We start from the raw sequence: 20,345 nt of genomic DNA, 5'->3' as shown, positions 1-20,345 counted from the left end.
TTGAACCCGAAAATGCCCATTTTTGACTCATCATATCTTTTCAACCCTTTAGTTTAGGAAAAAGTTAAAAGAGCAAAATCACTTAGATAAGCTGTATATATAACATATTAGAAAATCAAAAAGATTGAGCGATTATTTCGGGTACCTTATTTTTGTGTACGGACCCTAATGATGGAGATTTTCCTCAAAAAATATTTTTTAAGCGATTTGGATGGGACATTTTTTTTGGCCGCGTGTATCAAATTTTTGGGCATTTTTGCGAAAATCTTGGGACAAAAAATGTCCGAAAATTCCATAATTAACTGTATCATATAATCACCGCCGGTTCTCGAAATTTATTTTGACAATCAGAGAATACCGTCAAATCAGGGGTCTGGATTTTGGCCAAGAATGAAAAGCGAAAGCGAAGCGAAAGCGAAAATTTTTCAAAAATTTTAAGCGAAAGCGAAGCGAAGCGAATCAAAATTTCGTGAGCGAAAGCGAAGCGAAGCGAAGCGAAGCGAAGCGAAAAATTTTCCTAAAAAGCGAAAAAAAGCGAAAATTTTCTAGGAATATATAACCTTTGAAAAAGTGCCCATTTCATGTATGATTTCATTTTAATTAGTTTTTCGGACATTCGGACGATGGTCTCAGTTTGCCTGCGTCGCCGTTTACCCAAGTCGCCGTTTCCCAAAATCGTCGTTTACCTTACTTTGGAAAACAGAGATCTTGGGCAAACGGCGATGTGAAAAAAATTATATAGATTGAAAATTAAACATTGTTTGGCTTCTCCAACGTCAATCCTGGCTTCATCAATGCCAATCCTGGCTTCACATACTTCAATCATGTATTCTTCAACATCATCCATATTTTATCAATGATGGCTTATTTATCGTCAAGTCTGGTTTCAACATCTTCAATTCTGTTTTTACCGACTTCAATCATGGGCCATTCATGGCTTTTCCAATGTCGATCCCGGCTTCTCCAATGTCAAATTGACATTGTCAATCCAAACTTGAAAAAGCCATGATCGACAAGTGAGAAGCCGGAATTGACGTCTGAGAGGCTAGGATTGAAAATGGTGACGCCCGGATCGGTGTTAAAGAAGCCGGGATTGATGCTGGTTGATGCCAAGGTTGATATGATGATTTATATGACAACCTGGATCGATGTCTGAGAAGCAAGGATCGAAGTTTTTGAAGCCGGGATTGAAAATGGTGATGTCAGGATTGATTGTGGGGAGGCCAATATATGTAGTCATAAGATCAATCGATTTAAATTATAATACATCGCCGTTTGTCCAATTCGCCGATTCCTCATGTTGGGCAAACAGAGATCTTGGGCAAACAGCGACTCAAGAAAATGAAGACCACTCCATTCGGACTCCCTCTCCGATTTTTCAAATTGCAAATTTTCCGAGGTTTGTGAGCTGAGGAGGCTGTGTGGCTCAGCTCAGGTCAATCATTTTATAATATTGACTGCCTAGCTCAAATTAACTGAATGAATTTGAAGAGTCAGCTCAGCTCAATGATTATTTGTGAAGGACAGCTCAGCTCAGCGCAGCTCACAAAATTGGCTACTTTGAAAACAGTAAAACTTTTCTCAGGTCAGCTTTCAAAAGTGCCAATTTAGCTCATTCAGCAAAATTTCCACTCGAGTTTAAGCTAAAGCTAAATAAAAAAGGATAAATTTTCAATTCTTGGAAAGATTACTTTTGAGCGAAATTTTCGCGAAAATTTTTGGTAAAAAGCGAAAGCGAAGCGAAGCGAATTGGAATAACAAAAAGCGAAAGCGAAGCGAAGCGAATTCGCTTCGCTTCGCTTCGCTTCGCTTCGCTCATGAGCGAATTCGCAAAGCGAATCCAGACCCCTGGTCAAATAAGGACCTTGAGTTCGACACCCACTGAAAATTTTTTTAAACTTTTTTCACTTCAATGTTTGTTGATTTCATGTCTAAGGGAGTCGCGCTCTTGTCACGTATTCTATGAAAAAATCAATATTATCGGACTGATCGATAGAAAAGCCCAAAATCTTATATCAACACCCGATCAATGCGTTACTATTCTCGAAGTTATTAATTGATTTTTGAAAAACAAAAAAAAGGGAAAACTGATAAAAATTCTGAGAGGGACACAGCTGATCATGTCTCGACGTTTTGGGTCGAAAGACCATATTTGTAACTGGTTAAAACTGAAATTAGCATTTATACGAGTGAAGGGGCAAAGCACGAAATTCTAAACTTATTTGAGATTTTTCGAACGCAATTCAAAACAAAAATTTTATGATTATTATTTTTTGAAAAAAACCTTTTTTTCTAAAGCATAAATTTTTACAGTCAAATACAATTTTTTTGATCATTTTTTATTTTTTTATGCTCTGATGCATTACGATTGATTACTAATCAATGATTATCTAATCAATGATTAGATAAATTTTCTTTTACTGATTTCATGAATCATGATCAGAGACAATGAGGGACAAAAACTCATGCAATAGAACCCATATGATGTTAAAATTGAGAAAAATATTTTTGACTCCTCGTGACCTTGCCGATCTTTTATTGCTCCAAATCACATGTTCGAATGATCAGTGTATCAAAGGCTTCTCATCAGTGTGTTATTTAAACGAGATAAATCATTATTAATCCTTTCAGCCTTCTTTTCATTTTTATAATGCACAGCTGCTTCCCTTATTTAATGTTTTGTTGTCATCTTGGTCACAGTCTTGCTTTTGCCCTCTGGATTCAAACAGCTTGTTTTTCTTCTGAGAACTGTCTCTTCTTTTTGAAAATTCGAATTCTTTCAATTTCGCATGAATAGTTCTAGTATCATTTCTGTTTTAAACTTAATAATAACCCCATCATTCCTCCCCCCCGGGCGGCAGCCCAAAGGTAGTTAGAAGCACAATTTATGTGAACAGTGTCCTTCCTATTGGCTTGTCCGCTGCCTTCAAACTTCTCTACCAGCTCATCCAGGTCCGCAACAATCTGAGCTGATCCACGGCCCTCTTCATTCTTCCATACCGTCTTTTTTGTCTCCTCTCTCGCGAATCGTAGCGAGATTGTGCTCAGGGTGAATTTCTTCAACCCTAAATGTCTCTGTCGACCATTTTTGTTGCCCCCTTTTTGGGACTCCTGGCTTTGCCGCCATTCGAACTTGAACAATATCTCCTTTCTTTATGCGGGACGCTTTGTATGAATCCAGTTCTTTGGGATCGTCCGCGTCCAATTTTTCCCAAATAATTCTTCGCACGCGTTCTAACTCTAACTATATTGAGTAGTTTAAAATAATCATTATTGCTCGACGCGTTGAACTTTGGTGGAAGTCGAATCCCGGTCCTTGGGTAGTGTCCCATGACTACTTTTGCAGCTGCTAGGCCCTCTTTTGGTACAGTGTTATTCATTTTGAATTGCACCAGCGCAAAAATCGTGTCCAAGTCTGAGAGCGTCAAATGGAGGGGTATCTGTCCCGAACCGGTCAGAGTCTGCAATCTTTCTTGAATTCTTTTGTTTTTGGTTTCAACCGCGCCGTTACTCTGGGAGTTTCGAGCTGTGGTGAAGGAGTTGGCAATGCCTAGGGATGGCATACAAAAAATTAAATCGCGATTGCGACGTCGCCAGGGAAAACCAAGGGTATCTTGTAGAGCGGAGAATTCTGATTCATATAGGACCCAAAAAAAGGATTTTCGTAAGTGGGTACCTGGATTTTAGGCACTTTTCTGTAACTCCTCTATAGGATACAAAAATAAATTTTTTCAAGTGGAAAGTACTGTATTTTCATGTGAAAAATCCATTTCTGCAAAAAAATTCAACCGCGTAAGACGAAAAAACCGAGAAAAATGCAAAAAACTGTCTCGAGAGAAAAACAAAAATCAGTGGCGCGGCGATTACGTAACAGCGCGGGGGCCGCGTAGCGGCGCTGTTTGTCCGCTAGCCTAGCTCAGCATTGAAAGAGCTCTTTTTCTCTTTAATTAACTAATTTTCAGAAATAGCTTATTATTTATTACTTAAACTAATTTACTTATTTCATAAATACTGAGACCTATCCTTTATCATGAAAATTCCTGGTCGGAAAGACTCAGGACCTGCAGGCCCGCTCGTGGGAGCGTGAAGTTCAAAATACGCACGGCTTCTCTAGAACGCCCTGAGGATCCTGCGTCGTGCGACAGGAATTTGAAAAACACCTCAGTCGCTAAAAATCCTGCTCGCGCGAGGACCGATTTTCATAACAAGCCAGCCCCCGCCCGATTGGTGCGTTCGCACGCACAATCTTGAGCGGTGAGCGGCGAATATCGGTTCCCCTGCGCTAGAGCGGATTTATATGACTTTTTTCCTGCACTCTTTATCTTATTTTAGATGTTGCGGATATTTTACTTCAGTTTTTTAGACTGTATGCAATTTTTCCGATGAGAGAGCTTATACCGGAACGAAGTGACACGTGCGACTGGCTCAGGGAAGAGTCCGAATTATGGGGGGCGGTTTGCATCAATAGATGGCAAATAAACCCGCTGACGTCCTTTTACGTCGTCGACTTTGCTTCGCAGCTTAGCGGCGACGGCCCGGCGTTCAACCCTCAAAAACGCGAATTTGCCGGTTCCTCGTGGTTATTCGCCCAAAACAACTGGACACCGCTTCGTCTGGATGCCTCAGATGGAAGAATTGCGCTCTGCCTAGTCTCGACATCGATCAGGTGAGCTTTATGACTCTTTTTGGGTTTTTCTGCTCGAAAAAAGGGTGTTTTAGACCCCTTATTCCCTCCCGAAGGATACATCGGTCAGTTCGGAACGGCTTTAGATTTAACCAAAACAACGGTTCTAGAGAAAATTCGCCCTTTTCAATCGAATCGATCCGAAGGCTCAGTCTCCGAGTCTTTTTACCTCTTTACTAAATGACAAAACAAGTGTTCTAGAAGGGGATAGCAGCTTGCGAAAGCTGTTTTCCCCCACATAGAAGTTGATTGATAAATGGCCGATTACACGCTTTATTGCAGCGGGAAATTTGAACTTAGTCCGAAATTATAAAGATACAGTAGATTTACATGCACGCGCTATCGAGAACGGTGCGAATGGGTTTTTTGATGCGGGCTTTCATGATCAGGACCTCATCCAGAAGCTGTCGTAGAGAGTCGGTCTTGGGACGGGTGTTGTAGACATCGCGCCAGTATCGGCAGTTGATGGTCTTCTCGGCATCCCACATAGCATGATTGACTTGATGAGCCAAAGGGCGAAGGCTTTCCTCGGTGATCTCCCCTCGGCGGAGGCGGGGACCCTATCAAGATTGATTTGAGATTTTTTCTTGATAGAATATATAAATTTAAAACTAGTCCTTCAGCTTTAAGACCTGATTTACCTCGGCTAGGAGCCAGTGGCTGAGTTTCAAGAACTCCTTGAGCTCATTAGTCTCTCGGTCACGACGTTCTCTCTCGGTCTCGGGACGATGGTCGGAAAAAGACATTGTTGGGGTAAAGAAAAGAGGCTTAATTTAGAAAACTTTTTTCTTTTTCGGTTGGCCCGAATGAAGGTTCAGGCGAATAAGCGCGAGCTTATATCGCCTGAAAATGATTCACACTTTAGAAAAAGGGAAAGAGTTCGAACCACCCGCCGCTGTTCCCATAACCGGCGCGATAATCCTTCAAAGGGGGGAATTTCCGATAGAAAACAACATGGCCCATTTCAAACAAATTCTCATTCCCTTGATGACGTTGTGTTTTAGCTCAGTCGAACTGGCGTCGCATGCGATTAGCTGGTTGTCCTTTGCAGCTCCGGCACTCGCTCTTAACAGGAAGCCACTGTGGTCATTACCTGCTCATTCTGATGGACTTGTTTACTCGACGGAAAAGCTGGGAGAAAAAGAAGATCTCGCGAGAGATCTCTTTTTCGTCCCCGATAAGCCTGAAACGGAAAAGGTCTGGGACCTCAAGATTGCACAACTGCTGGCCCTTCAGGGAGAAGATGCCAAGAAGGACCCAACAAAAATGATGGTAGCGAACGCCACGGCCCCTTTATTTAACATCAAAAGGAGCGGAAAAAGATCCGTCGCCCCTCAAGTCGTTTCGGAGTTTGCTAGTCTAGATACCGTGGAAAAAGCAGTGAAAGAATGGATCTCCTTTCAACCTTCCTCTCAACCAGCCGGATCAGTCGCCATCAACATATTGACTGTCATTAGCTCGCGAGAGCTAAATGATATAGCCAATACTGTTAAAGAAAAATTCCCGACTCAAAAGGTAGAACTCGACTTCTACAGAGAAACGGCGGCCCTTCTCTGGCGAAAGATCGGAGTTGGCTTCGGGGGATTCGATAACATCAATGAGTTCGCTGTGGCTCTCGCGAGCCGCACGAACGACCCTGTTGACTTCGACAAAGGAGCAGAGCAAGTCAGAGCAGAAATTTCGGTTTTTGCTGAAGCTTTCGATCTCAGCTGGGGATTCGAAGCTTTCTGGATAAGTTTAAGCCACATCATCCGGATTGGTGTACAATGGGCTTACGAGTGGGCAAAGCAATTCAACGAAGGAACTACACCCTCAACGGCCTTTGCTTGTGCCAATTTAATGGACTGGTTTAACCCTCCCTATATCCCGAGATACGATGATCTCAAGATCCTCCCAAACACTCGAAAAATGCTGAACGACATCGGAGACCTTTCGTTCTGGCTGATTTACGCCACAGAGCCGATCCAGTATATGCTTCTCCCGGAAAAGGTCACGAACCCCGATCAAGTCAGATATTTGCTAAAACTCGCGAGAGTAATAGCAAAATCTGGACATGAGGAGGAAAAGACCCTGAAAAGTCTGCGGAACCTCGAAGCAGAAATCGAGAAGAATTGGAGAGGAAATCTGGTGCCGGTCGTCAAGGCTTGGGACAAATTCATCGAAAAAGTCGTCAAAGCCCAAGCTCATGAGATTGAGATAGAAGAGAGGACTCAGGTCAAAGTCTTCGTTCTCCCCAAGGCATTAAAAACGAAAAAGCAAACCCTCATCGGCCACAACTTATCCCAATTCATCATTAAATCCTCGCGGGTTTCAATGATCGAAATGGTTGACCGATATATGAATTGGTTCGGCACTGATTTAGTCTCCCCTGACGATCCAGACATGAGCCATTACAAATGGCACAAAGATGTCGAGCCTAAACGATCATTGGTGAAAAACGAAAAAGTCTCAGGCCCGCTGTTGGATGTCACCAAGCTCGAAAAAGATCCGGATGCCTGTGCGTTTATCGGATGCAACGAGAAATCATGCGGAGTAGCACCAGCATGTTTCTTTCATTTGAGAGCGGACTCGGAAGCAGCAATGCGCGAATCGTTTTCACCGTTGACAACCCTAGTCCCGCGCATCGACGGACAAGGTGTTGAAATGGCCAACGAAAGACTCCCAGCGCCTCGACCACGGGTCACGGCGACTCCAAAGCTGCGCGCCCGACTCATGCTTGAGATCGTCAACTCCTTCAGGAAAAAGACGGGAGAAGGTGTTATGCCGATCTACCACGCGAAGCTCTTGTCTTTGAAATTCGCAACGGGTGGAAAGTTTACGTGGGAAGGCCGAATGGTCGCTGAAAGTGACAAGACGCTCAACGCTCTTCGTTACATCAACGACAACTACGATAAGCTCGACGGGGAGTTGCCTTGGAGAACCGCGAGGTTCTCTCAAGTGACAACTCCTTGTCTTTTCTTCATCCTGCATAAAACAGAAGGCTACTCGAGAGTTTGGGAAGAAGATCCGTTTACGGTGGTTAACATAAATGATAGATGTCATTTCACCACAGCTAGAAACGGGATCTCCAAGGAATACGTGAAGAACACTTTGTGCCGTCCTCCTAACTTCGATTTGGCGGATATCAAGAAGCGTTTCAATGCCAAGATGCATCTCCCGCCGCAAGGAAAACAATACCAGTTCCCCGAGTTTACCCTGATTCGAGAAATCGAGCGCGACTTTCCCACTTTGAAGATTGCCATTCTTGTAAGTCCAGCATACGTGGACTTTGCTAAGAAACACCTGGCAAAGTCTCCTGAAGCCTCTTCGCCACCGTCAAAAGTGGCTATTTTAACACAAAAAATGAAGGATAAGGTCTTGGGCTACTACGAGAAGTGGGTCGGCAACAAAATGACCACGTTTCTTCATCCTCAAATTAAAGAGGATGATCAGTTCCCTTCTCCACCGAGACCTGGCACGTATGCTTGGAGCACAATCTTCAGAGCTGCTTGCCATGACGAGAGCTTCAAGGGCCTCTTACCAGAAAATCTTTGGGGCCCAGCGTCCTGGAACCCCGCGGCGAGATCAAGAAGTACCGAGGCTGACAGGGAGGAAAGAGCAGCCGATTTCGCGGCGTTTCTAATCGAGTGGAGGGCCCGCGAGGGACTCCACCTCGTAGAGGTCGAGAACCTCGATTTTAGCTATGCTGCAAAACCCAAAACAACCTGGGCACCAATGAAGGAAGAGTACTTTGTCATAACGGTTTTGACTACTTCTTTGGAAAGAAGATTGGGTCAGATTGCGGCAAGGATCAGAGCGGTTGAACACGATTTCATATGGTTCTCGGACATTGATTCGTCGATCCTCCGAAACTTAAGAAAAGACCCAAATATCACACCAGAGCTTGCGAAAGCCTGGTGGGAAATTTGGGTTAAAACTTTTCCGACGAGAGCCGACAAAGAGAAGTACCGAATGTCTTTCGAGTACTGGAATGACATCTTCTGTACTCGATCTTTCGCTAAAAACCCCGAAGATCGTCACAAACTCCAACCAGTGAGATCTGAACACCCAGTTGTTCCCGAAATGAACCCTTACTTTCACGTCAAAAACGAGTTTTTGCTGCACGGACGAGAAAGAATTGCTGAGTACGACGTTTTTCACCCAACGCCTATTCCATCCTTGGCGTCATCGACATCCACTTCAAGGGCTTCTTCGAGAGCTCAGTCGCCGACGAGGACAACGGACGAGGGAAGAGACGCGCGAGCGTCTCTCCCCGAGGCCCCATCTGGTTTTTAAACAGCGAAAGAACCATGGACGCTAACCCTGACAGACTGGCCCTCGAAGCGGAGGTCAAGACTCGTCAAGAAAGGGCAGCGAGGAGAAGAGCCGCTAAAGGACCAGTTGTTCCCGTCCCTCAGAAACGGGACTCGAAACAAACCCAAGAAGGCACCAGCTCGTCGAGCGAAAGCCCCCGTTTAAACAACAGAAGAAACCTTTCGACAAAAGAAGGGAAATACGAAATATCCTTCGGAAATCCCGTCAGACTCAGACTCTTCTGATGGGGAGAGACCCTTGTTCCCGATGAGAATGCGAATTGTTTTCGGGGACGGGGCTTCTTCTTCAGCGGAAACGCAGCCAAGAGCGATCACGAGCAGACACTCGAGGCACTATTTGGAAATTCTAAGGAACTTGTCACTTCAACATCTGGACAAGTCCTTGTTGGAGGTCGTTGACTCTTTCGCTAGTCACGAAATCTGGGCGGAGCTGGAAAGAGTTAATCTTGGATCTCAGCCTTCGCTGGTCTTGAAAGACAACAGGGGCCAGCCTTGGATGGCTCGAAGACTGTCAGAAAGGGTTGCCTGCTTCGACGAATTTTCCGATTCCACGGTGTCATACCCCGTCGATTCGCCCGATACATCCGACTCCGAAACCGAAGACTCACCGGCAAGGTCAGCCTTCGCAGGCGGCCTTCCGCCGGTAAAAAGGAGACAGGATCAAAAATCCAAAACGAGTCCTCGAATAGGCTCGCGGTGCAAAACCGTCGGGTCGAGTTCGAAGGGGGCCAAGGAGTCGTCAAAGAAAGAACTGACGCTCAAAAGAAAAAAGGGCTTAACAGGTCCAGAAGAGAAACGCGAAAACGCTTCCGGAGAAACATGATAACTGAAGCGGACCTGGTTGACAGATGCGATATAAACACCTCTGCGCTGTCAATAAGCCAAAAGGCGGCTATTACAAAAGCTGCACAAATTATCTCCGGTAAAACTTTCATGCCGACAAAGGCCGACGAGCAAGGAACTATCCTGTTCGACTTGCTCATTGAAATGCCCGCTGAAACTTCGCAGTTTCTAGCGGACATTGAGCAAAGGTTTGGAAATATAAACGGCTCGGCGGTCAGGAACCAGCTCTTCAAAGAAACAAGAAAACGAGAAGAGCTAGGCTTGCCAACAGTCTTTCATTGCTTCGCCAAAGATTTTTATCCACGGCAATCCGATGATGAAGATCACGGAGAATAATGGAAAATAAGAAAATGCCTACCCTAAACCAAGATCATGTACTACCTCTGTCAGTTTTTTAGTTCAAAATTTTTAGTTCAAAATTTAGTCATTGTGACTTCTCTACTATTTGAAATTTCACTGTGTTGTTAAAGTCATTCCTTTGTCTATTTGTGATTTGTTTCTTTAAAAATTTTCACCCTTCTGCCCTCCTCAGGTCGATTGTGGCCGGTCAAATAGGAGTTTCTATACTCGACTGTTCGATAAGTCGCTTCGCGAGAGGCCCCAGTTTACTGGGCACGAACCTTCAAGTACTAGAAACTCTATTTCCGGAGCCTTTTGCTGTTGGGCCGGCCGGTGTTGAGTTGTCGAGGGTCGAAGGGTGAAAAGAGCCTTGTTGCTTAAGTTCAAATTCAAAGATAAAAAGTATTCATTATGTGACTGGAAAATATAACTTCTTAAATTTAAAAGGTTACAAATTGCTGAATTTAGAATGCCTCCAAAGAAAACCGATTTGAAAGAAATTCCATCGATTGAAGAAGTTCTAGCGGCTTCCACTTCGGCAACTACTCCGGCGACGGAGGTGAAGCCGAAGGTCCAAGCCTTGGAGGTGAAAACGAAGGCCCCGGCCAAGCCAAAGACCACGAAAGTGAAGGACGTTACTGTAGCAGTCTTGGAATCGGAAGCTTTTCAAGAAGTTGTGGCTAGGCTCGATAATATCGAAGCCGAGCAAGTAGAGATCAAGCCGAGTTGAACCGCGAGGTTCAACCGGCGACGATTGACACAGCTGTCAACGAAAGACTTGAAAAGCTGGAAAAACAAATCCCTAGCCTCCAACGTAAAAGCAGGGTTGCTTGCACGATTGGCGAAAGAATTTGCCCAGATGAATTCGTCGTTTTCCTTCGAGAAATTGAGTCCGAAACGGATCGTTTCCGAAGAGATGGCAACATCACCTTTGGTCAGGCGCTGAAAGTTCAAGCTTTGTTTAGCGAGAACTTGGCCATTACGATTAATAAAGAGATGGCGGCCCTCTATCGAATGTGCAACGTCAACCTTAAGCCCAAACAGGCCATCTACAACGAGGCGGAGTTGGCCGTTCTATTAATCGATGCTAAGGGCGACGACGAGAAATTAGTCGCCGAGTTCAAGTGGCTTTCTCAAATTCTTTTTGAGATCAAGGGAGAAAACCCCATCAAGTCAGCCCTGGCCCTCTCGCTGAAGGACGGTTTAGCTGCCATCGCCACGGCAACTTACGTCACGGTGATGAAGGATCTACGCATGTGGCTGCTAGATCCCGAGTCGCTCTCGCCATCCCGCTTGACGAACCTTGTGACTGGTATCCGAAAGGACCTCGCGGTCCTCTTCGGAGAGAAGTCACAGGGAGTTTGAGGCTCGACGAGTTCCTCAAAAGCAGAAGACCGCCAAAACGCAATCACAAAGCAAAAGGCGATGGAGCTGGTGAGGGTCTTTTTCCCGACGCCGATGAAATGAACTCGCGGACTTACGTCGCGCTCGGTTTTGCGAAGATCGACCAGGCGATCGAGAAGGGCCTGGATAACTGGGCCGAGAGCAAAAGGTAAAAACTGAAAACCATAACTTAGCAGGTTGCGGGAGCCGTCTGAGTTTTCTGTTGAAGGCTCTTCATTTGATAAAATCTTAGCATACGAACCATTATTGTTATTGTAGTAGTAACCCCTATAAATACTCTTTAGTCCTCAACCAAAGCCCGAACCACCAAGACAAGTTGTCCAACATCGGCCCGTCATTACAACACCGACGGACGACGATGGCTTTGAGGGAGGTTACATGCAACACGTCAAAAGACGAAGAGAGATGAACCGAAAGGCCCAAATGGAGGCCGAGGTTTCTCTCGCCACATTTGGAGACATGATGTTTTAAGTTCTAGTTACGCGGGTCCTTCGCAGGACCCGCCTAACCTGGGCCACTTGAATTCACAGCTGTTTCTTTGCGCGTTAGGGTCTGCCTCTCATAATTTAAACCTGTTAGGAATAACGTTCTCCTCAGCTCCATGTGTTTAGGCTGGATAACGAAAAGGCAAAAGCGTGGCTCGGAGGCCTAAAGAACGGCGAAGGCCTCCCAGATAAACGACAAGAAGTGCGCTCCCTCACACTTTATCAAGAGGAAGATGATAAGTCGGCGCCTTACTGGTCGGACGCGCAATGGAAACAGTATTCAGTTGAAGCTTTACAGACGTTCCAAAGGGTCATCGACGGCGACGTCGAGCCCGACTGGAACTTGGTACGATTTCGCTCAGAAAAAGACTTCAAATGTGGAACCTTTGCGGACAATGTGGATTTGTGGCTGATCTTTATTAATTATCTGCCAGAGAAACTCCGCCCGGAGGCGTACCATGATATTCATCAAGGAATTTCATTGTTTCAAAACCTCATGCACGTGCCAGTTAAAAAGGCGAAGAGGTATAAAAACTTCAAGGTGGCTTCGTACTACAAGACTAACCCAGACAACGAGCTTAAGATGAAATCAAGGATGAAAGGCGAAGATCGTTACCGAGTCGGAAAGTTCCATTATACAAGGCAAATCCATTATCCCGTCTTCGCAGACGGTGATAATTTTGGTAAGCCTTTGGTGATAAAAAACTCGAAGGGCACAAATAAACACATCGGAGTCATCGCGAATCAAATTAAAAAGTGGATGGAGTCGGCAGCGCTCGAATACAGACCGCCGGAAGCAAAACATTCGATCCTCATGATGGCGAATTGGGTAGTGGTGCCGAAGCAAGGAGAAGAGCAGTGGCGGACATGCTATAATGGTGGCCCGCTCAAGGTCCTCGAAAGATACACGCAACCGTGTCACCTTGATTCAGCCGGCCAAGTCCTAAAAATTTTGAAGAAGGGCGACCTTCTTTCAAAGTGGGACGATAAAAGTGGCTTCCACCACCTCACACTCGACCCTTTCTCCCGCAACCTCGCTTTTTGCCAGCTAGGCGGAAACCTCTTTCGCTACAGAGGCGCGGCTTTCGGCCTTCCGGCCATCCCTGGCCATTATCAACTATGCAATGGCACCCCAGTTAATTACTTAAGAAAACAAGGAATCAGGTGCTTTTTGTACTTGGACGATAGGCTGTTAATCGTGCGCCCCTCTTCTCCAGCTCAAGCCCGAAACTTCCTTAATGGATCCAAAACTCCAAGGGAACTTGTCGCAGCCCTTCTCCTCTTTACCTTACTCGGCACGTTCATCAACCGGAAGAAGAGTACTCCGAGACCTTTGCAGGTCTTGGAGTTCCTCGGCTTCACGATAAATACGATCGATTGCACAATCGCCATCCCGAGAGCGAAATGGGAACGCTTCAAACAGGAAGCCGCTGCAGTAAGAAAGAAAAACGTGTCCACGTGAAAGTTCTCGAACGCTTGAGGGGAAAAATGGCCTCGATGTGCCTCGTCATATCGAATATGCGACTCTACATCAGAGTTTGTACGGATGCCATCAAAAACGCGAGAGATGAGGAAGTCAGAGTCACCGAGGAGCTCCGCGAGGAACTCCTCGTTTGGCTTAAATCCAAATACATCACGAAAACTAGATCGTGGCTTGAGCCGGGCGTCGTGGCGGCGAAAACAGTGATTTCAACCGACGCCTCCAGCTTCGCTGGAGGTATCGTAATAAACGATCTCGGCATAAACGAAACCATTACTTGGTCCGAAGGAGATGCCATAGCTCGGTCGGCGATCCACTTGAAGGAGGCGTGGGAATCTTAGCAGCATTGGAAAAATACGGTCACCGTTTACAGAATAGAAGGGTTATTTTCTATTGTGACAACAGAGCTGTCACTGAAACCTTCAAGTTCGGAAGCTCAAATCTGCCTTTGACAAGGATCATCAAAAGAATCAATGAAGCGGCCCACGATAACAACATCAGCTTGGACGTAACATGGGTTTCTACGCTAGAACAAGAAGCCGATGAACCCTCTAGAACCGTTGATGCGAGACAAGCGATTGTCTCGCACGATGGGTTCAGGAGGATTGAGGAATCTTTGGGTTTGAAATTCACTGTGGACTGTTTCGCAACAGTTCACAACAGAAAAACAGAAAGATTCATGTCACTACACGACGAGCAGGGCTCGATTCATACGAATTTTCTGACAATCAAGTCTTTGGAGAACGAAACGGCCTGGCTCTTCCCGCCTCAACCGGTGTTGATTCCTACGTTTCAATTGTTGTTGGAACGAGCAAAGAAGGCAACGTGGGTGCTGGCCGTCATTGAATATGAAATTTTGTCCCCTTTGAGAAGTGAAGTGTTCCATCTCGACAATCTTCAATGGGTTGAGTGGAAAGAGATGCCAATCCTTTTTCCGACAGATGAGTTAGACCACGATCTCGGCTACTGGAAACACCCAGATAAAGCACATTTGTCTTTGATTGTACACAAAGGGGAGTAGAGGCCTGCGAAGGCCCCTTTCCCTTGATGTTCTATTTTTGTATCTTGAAGCATATTTTGTAGTCTCAAGTTGAGATTGGGAAATTTATTTCATTTCTTCAGACTGAAATCATGAACGATTTGGCCTTTCTAAACATGGAGGGTTTCAAAACCCAAACTCCGCTTCTAACCAGCAAAGACTCGCTGCGTTTAGAAGAATGGAAATGACAGCTGGCACCGTCAAGATCAACAAGCGCGACTATGACTTCATCATGGAGGAGCGCCTTAAGGACGATGTGTTCGCCTTGAAATATGAGGCCATTGCAGCGGATAAGAACCGCCGAGCTCGGCTTCTCGGCCTCGCGAAACAAGCCGCCGAAGAGACACTCAAATGGCAGGACATTGTCGATGCGAGAGAATACTGCAAGGGTCGCGTAGAACGAGGCCTGGATCTCCATGAAGGAGATAAAGAAGCCTGGGCCATGGACGCTAAAACGGTTCAGGAGTCCTTGGACAACGCCCTGATGAAGGCCAACAAAATAAGAGCGGAACAGCTCGCCCTCGACGAGGTTATTTCTAAAAGCGTCGCCGCTTTGAAGAAATACGTCGTCGAGGAACGACGAACCGACTTCGCCTACAAAACGGATGACGGCGCGTTTTACAAGATTTGCCTGGGCTCGGACGATCTTGAACAGCCCAAGGCTGAAGATGCCCGCAAGGTTGGGATTGAGTGGCGTAAAGCAGTAGCGACAAGGGAGGGAATCGCTTCCCTCACTTTCGCGAAAGCTAAAGATATCTTATCACGCTATACTCAAGCTATTGGCCACGACCACCACAGCTTCCCGAACCTTAACCTCTGCCTCCAGAATTTGCTGGAAAACAAGACAATGTCTCGTTTCGATTTCCTTCTCAGTTGTCGCAAAGCTTGCACTCAGGCGACCATGTCTGACTTGTGCGACTGCATCACCAGAATGGCCTACAATGATGCAGATAACAAGATCTTGCACTCGTCCATGGACCCTGACAAGAATCGACAACAACGATTCATGCAGAACCAGCTCGATTCTCAGGCGGATACCCAGTATTTGAGGAAACTCAAGCGGGATCACGCCACAATGACCGCGGAGGAAAAGATCGAGTACGCCGACGACTTGAAGCGGGCGCATGCTTTGGCTGAGAAGGAAAGTCGGGACAAGGCGAAGGCTGAGAACAAGCAAACTCGCCGTGGTGGCCAAAAGAACAAGCCGAGAGGTCGCGGAGGCAGAGGAGGTGATTGATTTATGTGTTTATATTTAGATTAGGATTTGGACGTAAATGAAGTAGATTACCTTAGAACTATGAATCATTCGCTACAAAATATAAAAAATGTTTAAAACTAAGTAGTTTTTTGATCTTATGGTTTAACGCTTCCACGGCAACTCTGGTGGCGGAAACCACGGCCAGAATAAATGGCATTCGTACGACAACCAGTACAATGCCCAATATTCGGAGGGCTACAACAGCGGCTATGGCCACCCTCATAACCAAGGTTACTCACAAGACAACTTCCGGGGCCGAGGGGTGGTCGAGGCGGCCGTGGCCGAGGAGGCGGAACCGGACGCCAGAACATCCAGCCGAAATCTTAAAGAACGGATTAAAGAAGGAGGGTCTTCGCAGACCTCTCCTTCTTTGCTCGCTCTTCGACCCCTTAGGGGAGTGCTATAGTGCTATTCATCTGTTCGCTGTTTCTGTTAATCTTTCATTTATCTACCTCTTATTTATTTTAGTGCTTAGGATCTATTTCGAAATTAAAAGTTAGGACTATAAAACTTCCTTTAAAATTTACTCTTTAATAGATGGGACATCGGAAATTTAATGAAACAAGTGAATCGGGTGCAATAGTCGCGCGTTACGACTTAAAGCCAGAAGCGTGCAAGTCCTGGGCATCTTCTACATGGAAAAATTCCGTAGGCAATCGAAGTCGGTAGTCACAGCCGAAGTAATGGAAAAGTTCCTCGACTCACTCAAACTTAAGAACCCCTCCATCCCGCAAGGCTGGGAGAAACTGCGAAGTTTCATCCAGAATGCGGTGATGGACAGAGAAGGAACACCTTTGCTTCACCCGGCGAGACAAACCCTTAAAACGTGGATTAACCGCAAGATGAGAGCTCAAAGCTCCGAGTCTTTGTATGAGCCTCACCAAGCAAACATCTTCCGTAGAAACGAGTTACTCCCGTTTTGGAGGCGACTCTATAACGGGACTAATATCGAAAAGATGGTCGCCATAGTGAGCGTAATTGCTTTCCACACAGCCGGAAGGACTGCTGAAATCCTTTCGCTGAGAATTGAAGATCTAATCTTCAAGCAGAAAAAGGAGGCGTTATATATTATAATGCCTCTACGAACCAGCAAGACCAACGCCAGCAAAAGGAAACGAGAAAGCCTCTCACTTCCAATTCTGCCCGATTTTCCCATCAACATCAAACAATGGATTGAAAAACTGATCGACGGAAGGGAGTCAGGGAAGCTGTTTGCTGCCCCAGAACTTAAGAGAGGTCTGGTCACAGCTACGATCAACTATTATTATAGAAAGACAGCGGCGTTGCTGAATTGGGAAAACGCTCCGAGCGGGCACAGTATGCGTTGCAGCTACGTAATCGCTGCTTGTGAAGCCGGAGTCGACGATAGTCTCATAATTTCGGTATGTCGGTGGAAGTCGGCAGAAATGCTCGAGGTCTACAGAAGCTATTTCTTGTTGGACTCAGAGTATGGAGCTCACTATCGCATCGCGGCAATGGTTGAGAGAAAGCGCCAGGAAGACGAAGGGGCGACCCTCGTCCTCCAAACCTCGCGAACGCTCTGATCAAGAGAGACAAAAACCCGTCGTTTGATGCCGATGTCGTCATTGTTGAACCAGAAAAACAGGGAGCCGGAAAGAAATTGGTTCAAACCACCTTGAAGCTAGAACCAAAGGTGGCATCAAAGGGTACGCAGACCGAAGGTTTTACATGTAAGTGCTTCAACGAGAGAGGGGACTCTCGCGAGTCCTCTTCCACGCCGAATGCCCCCTCGATGACGGATAAATTCAAAGGAGCGAGGTCATGGCGAGAATTCAAGGAGAATAAGAAAAGAAAAATATCACAAAACTCCGATTATGTGTTATAAGTGTCTCTTCTTGCTATCAAGCTGTTATTTATAAGGAATTGATTGCATAACTGTTTAGTAATGTTCACGATTCCCGGTACTACGCGTAGACTTTCCCCGATGAGCTCGAAAGAGTCTTTGCGATTTTGAAGAGCGCGGAGATGGAGAACGATGACTACACGCTTTGGGGCGCGGAAGAGATGACCCCGAGGAAGAAGCTTTTCGCTCTGGCCTACCTATCTTCCACGCTCTTGTTTCGAAAGCGCAATAAACGGGTACCCTTTGAAGATTGCCTCTTCGTCTTCGAGAAAATCGGCTTTGAGATCAATGACATTCCCTGCCGCGAGGCGGAGAGTCATGGTATCTAGACGGATCCGCCTGTGGAACTTGATTACTGTCGAATCATGACTTACTGTAGGAGTTTCGAGTTATCAGGATAAAATAGTATCGGAAGGGTTTTAATCTATATCGTTAAGATAGAAATGACGATTTCATCCGAAAGTCACCTCTCGGTGGTACAGACCGAGTTCTGCGTCAAGATCCTTAGAGAAGCTTTGTTGATAGGAATTAACGGCCGCCTGCAGGTCTTTCGAGCAGCTACATTCAGCTCGAAGGTCGCCCTTCTTGCTGAATTAGCTGAGGAGGATTTCGAGTGCCGCATGGCTCAGACGGCGAAAGACGACCGGGACTTCCTCCTCCGAGCAACGGGTTTTGACCTCTTTAAAATCCCGTACTTTCAGTGCAACCTTCCTCAATCTCTTTAGACCTCGATTCGGAATAAAATAAATCGCGGAGTTATTAGAACGTTTCATTTTAGTATGGGAAACTGTTTTGGTAAAAAGGAAACAAAGATGAAGATGGAGAGGCCTCCGCGAGCGCGAGCTCAAAGTGGGCATCCTCATCCGACTTCGACAGCATATCCTGCTACGCCGAAATCCTGGCTTCGATGAATTTATTCAATGGTAAGAAGCTCGTTTTGCGTGCAAAATTGGTAATGTTCACCTAAGGAAAACTCGAGAACACGAGCCTTATCGAGCGATCGTCCGAAGGTGCAGTTGCGAAGATTGAAAACCAGACCCATCTAACTCGCGAGAGTTAGATGGGTACAATAACCTTTTGCCCAAACTTTCGACTGTTAGGTTCTTTATTTTAATAAAATTGCACAGGAAAACTAACATCTGTTTCTTGGGTATGGATGCAAGAGATAAAGAGAATTCATGTTGCAGTGGTTTAGAGGCATGAAAACGTCCATATTAAGGAATCAAGATAAAGAGTGCATTAATCACCGATCTATGGTAATGGTAAGGTAACGTTTATGGATATTTGCATTGATTGGTTTCACGTTCATTACTATGAGACCTATCCTTTATCATGAAAATTCCTGGTCGGAAAGACTCAGGACCTGCAGGCCCGCTCGTGGGAGCGTGAAGTTCAAAATACGCACGGCTTCTCTAGAACGCCCTGAGGATCCTGCGTCGTGCGACAGGAATTTGAAAAACACCTCAGTCGCTAAAAATCCTGCTCGCGCGAGGACCGATTTTCATAACAAGCCAGCCCCCGCCCGATTGGTGCGTTCGCACGCACAATCTTGAGCGGTGAGCGGCGAATATCGGTTCCCCTGCGCTAGAGCGGATTTATATGACTTTTTCACCCTCCCTGAGTTACTGAAGGGCTCCGGTTTCCTTCACCCTTCAGTCGCTTTTGCAAAGAACCATTCTTCATAAAGAATGGTTCGCGGGCGAGAATAACTCTCTTTTCAAAAGAGCGCACATTATTTTTGAAAGCCCAAATGAAAAATCTGAAACACAGGAATTGTAGAGCTGACGATTCTCTACAAGACAGTCCAATTTTCATAAAATTTGGATGAGAAATTATGGTCCATAATTTATGGAGAAAATGTCATTTGAAGGAAACTGGCACTTTTCACAGTGTTCCTCTTTGAAAATTGTTTTAATTTTCGATCAGTTTATAGAAAAGACTTTGAGGATTCCGAATCTGTTTTAATCTTTGACAAATCTCGATCCGTTCAGATTTTACGGCCTCGTGAGAAAAAGGTTCTTGCGGAGCGCGGATCGAGCGAGCGGCGCCGCGCCGATGTATACCATTACCGTTAAGGAGCTTGCCGGCCCTTCGGGCCGTCTCAGCCCAATTTTCTGATTTATGAATTTAAGGGGCTTGCCGGCCCTTCGGGCCGTTTCAGCCCCATTTTCTTATTTTTAAATCATGGAGCTTGCCGGGCCTTCGGGCCGTTTCAGCCCCATATTCTTATTTTTTAATTTAAGGAGCTTGCCGGCTTTTCGGGCTGTATCAGCCCCATTTTCTGATTTTTGAATTTAAGGGGCTTGCCTTAAATTTTTAGTAACTTATAATTTTCGAAGAAAAATTTTTGAGAAAAAAGTGCTGAGGGGGTCCAGAAGAATGTTTGAACCTTGGGTCGATCATCTTTTATCAAAAATATTTTCAAAAATTTCGGTGCATTTGGTGTGAATATTCAATTGGTGTGAAAATCCATTTGGTGTAAGTTTGATATTCTCACCAATTGGATATTTACACCAGATGGAATTTACACCAAATGGGAAATTACACCAAATGGGCCTTACCCAATTCTTTTAAAAGTAAAATTAAACCCTTAAAAATACGGCGGCGACAATGAAAAACGGGATGCTTATCGTGAA

This window comes from Oikopleura dioica, chromosome YSR (assembly GCF_907165135.1).
Source record: "Oikopleura dioica chromosome YSR, OKI2018_I68_1.0, whole genome shotgun sequence".
Lineage (NCBI taxonomy): Eukaryota > Metazoa > Chordata > Appendicularia > Copelata > Oikopleuridae > Oikopleura > Oikopleura dioica.
Note: the sequence above shows the minus strand (reverse complement) of the source record.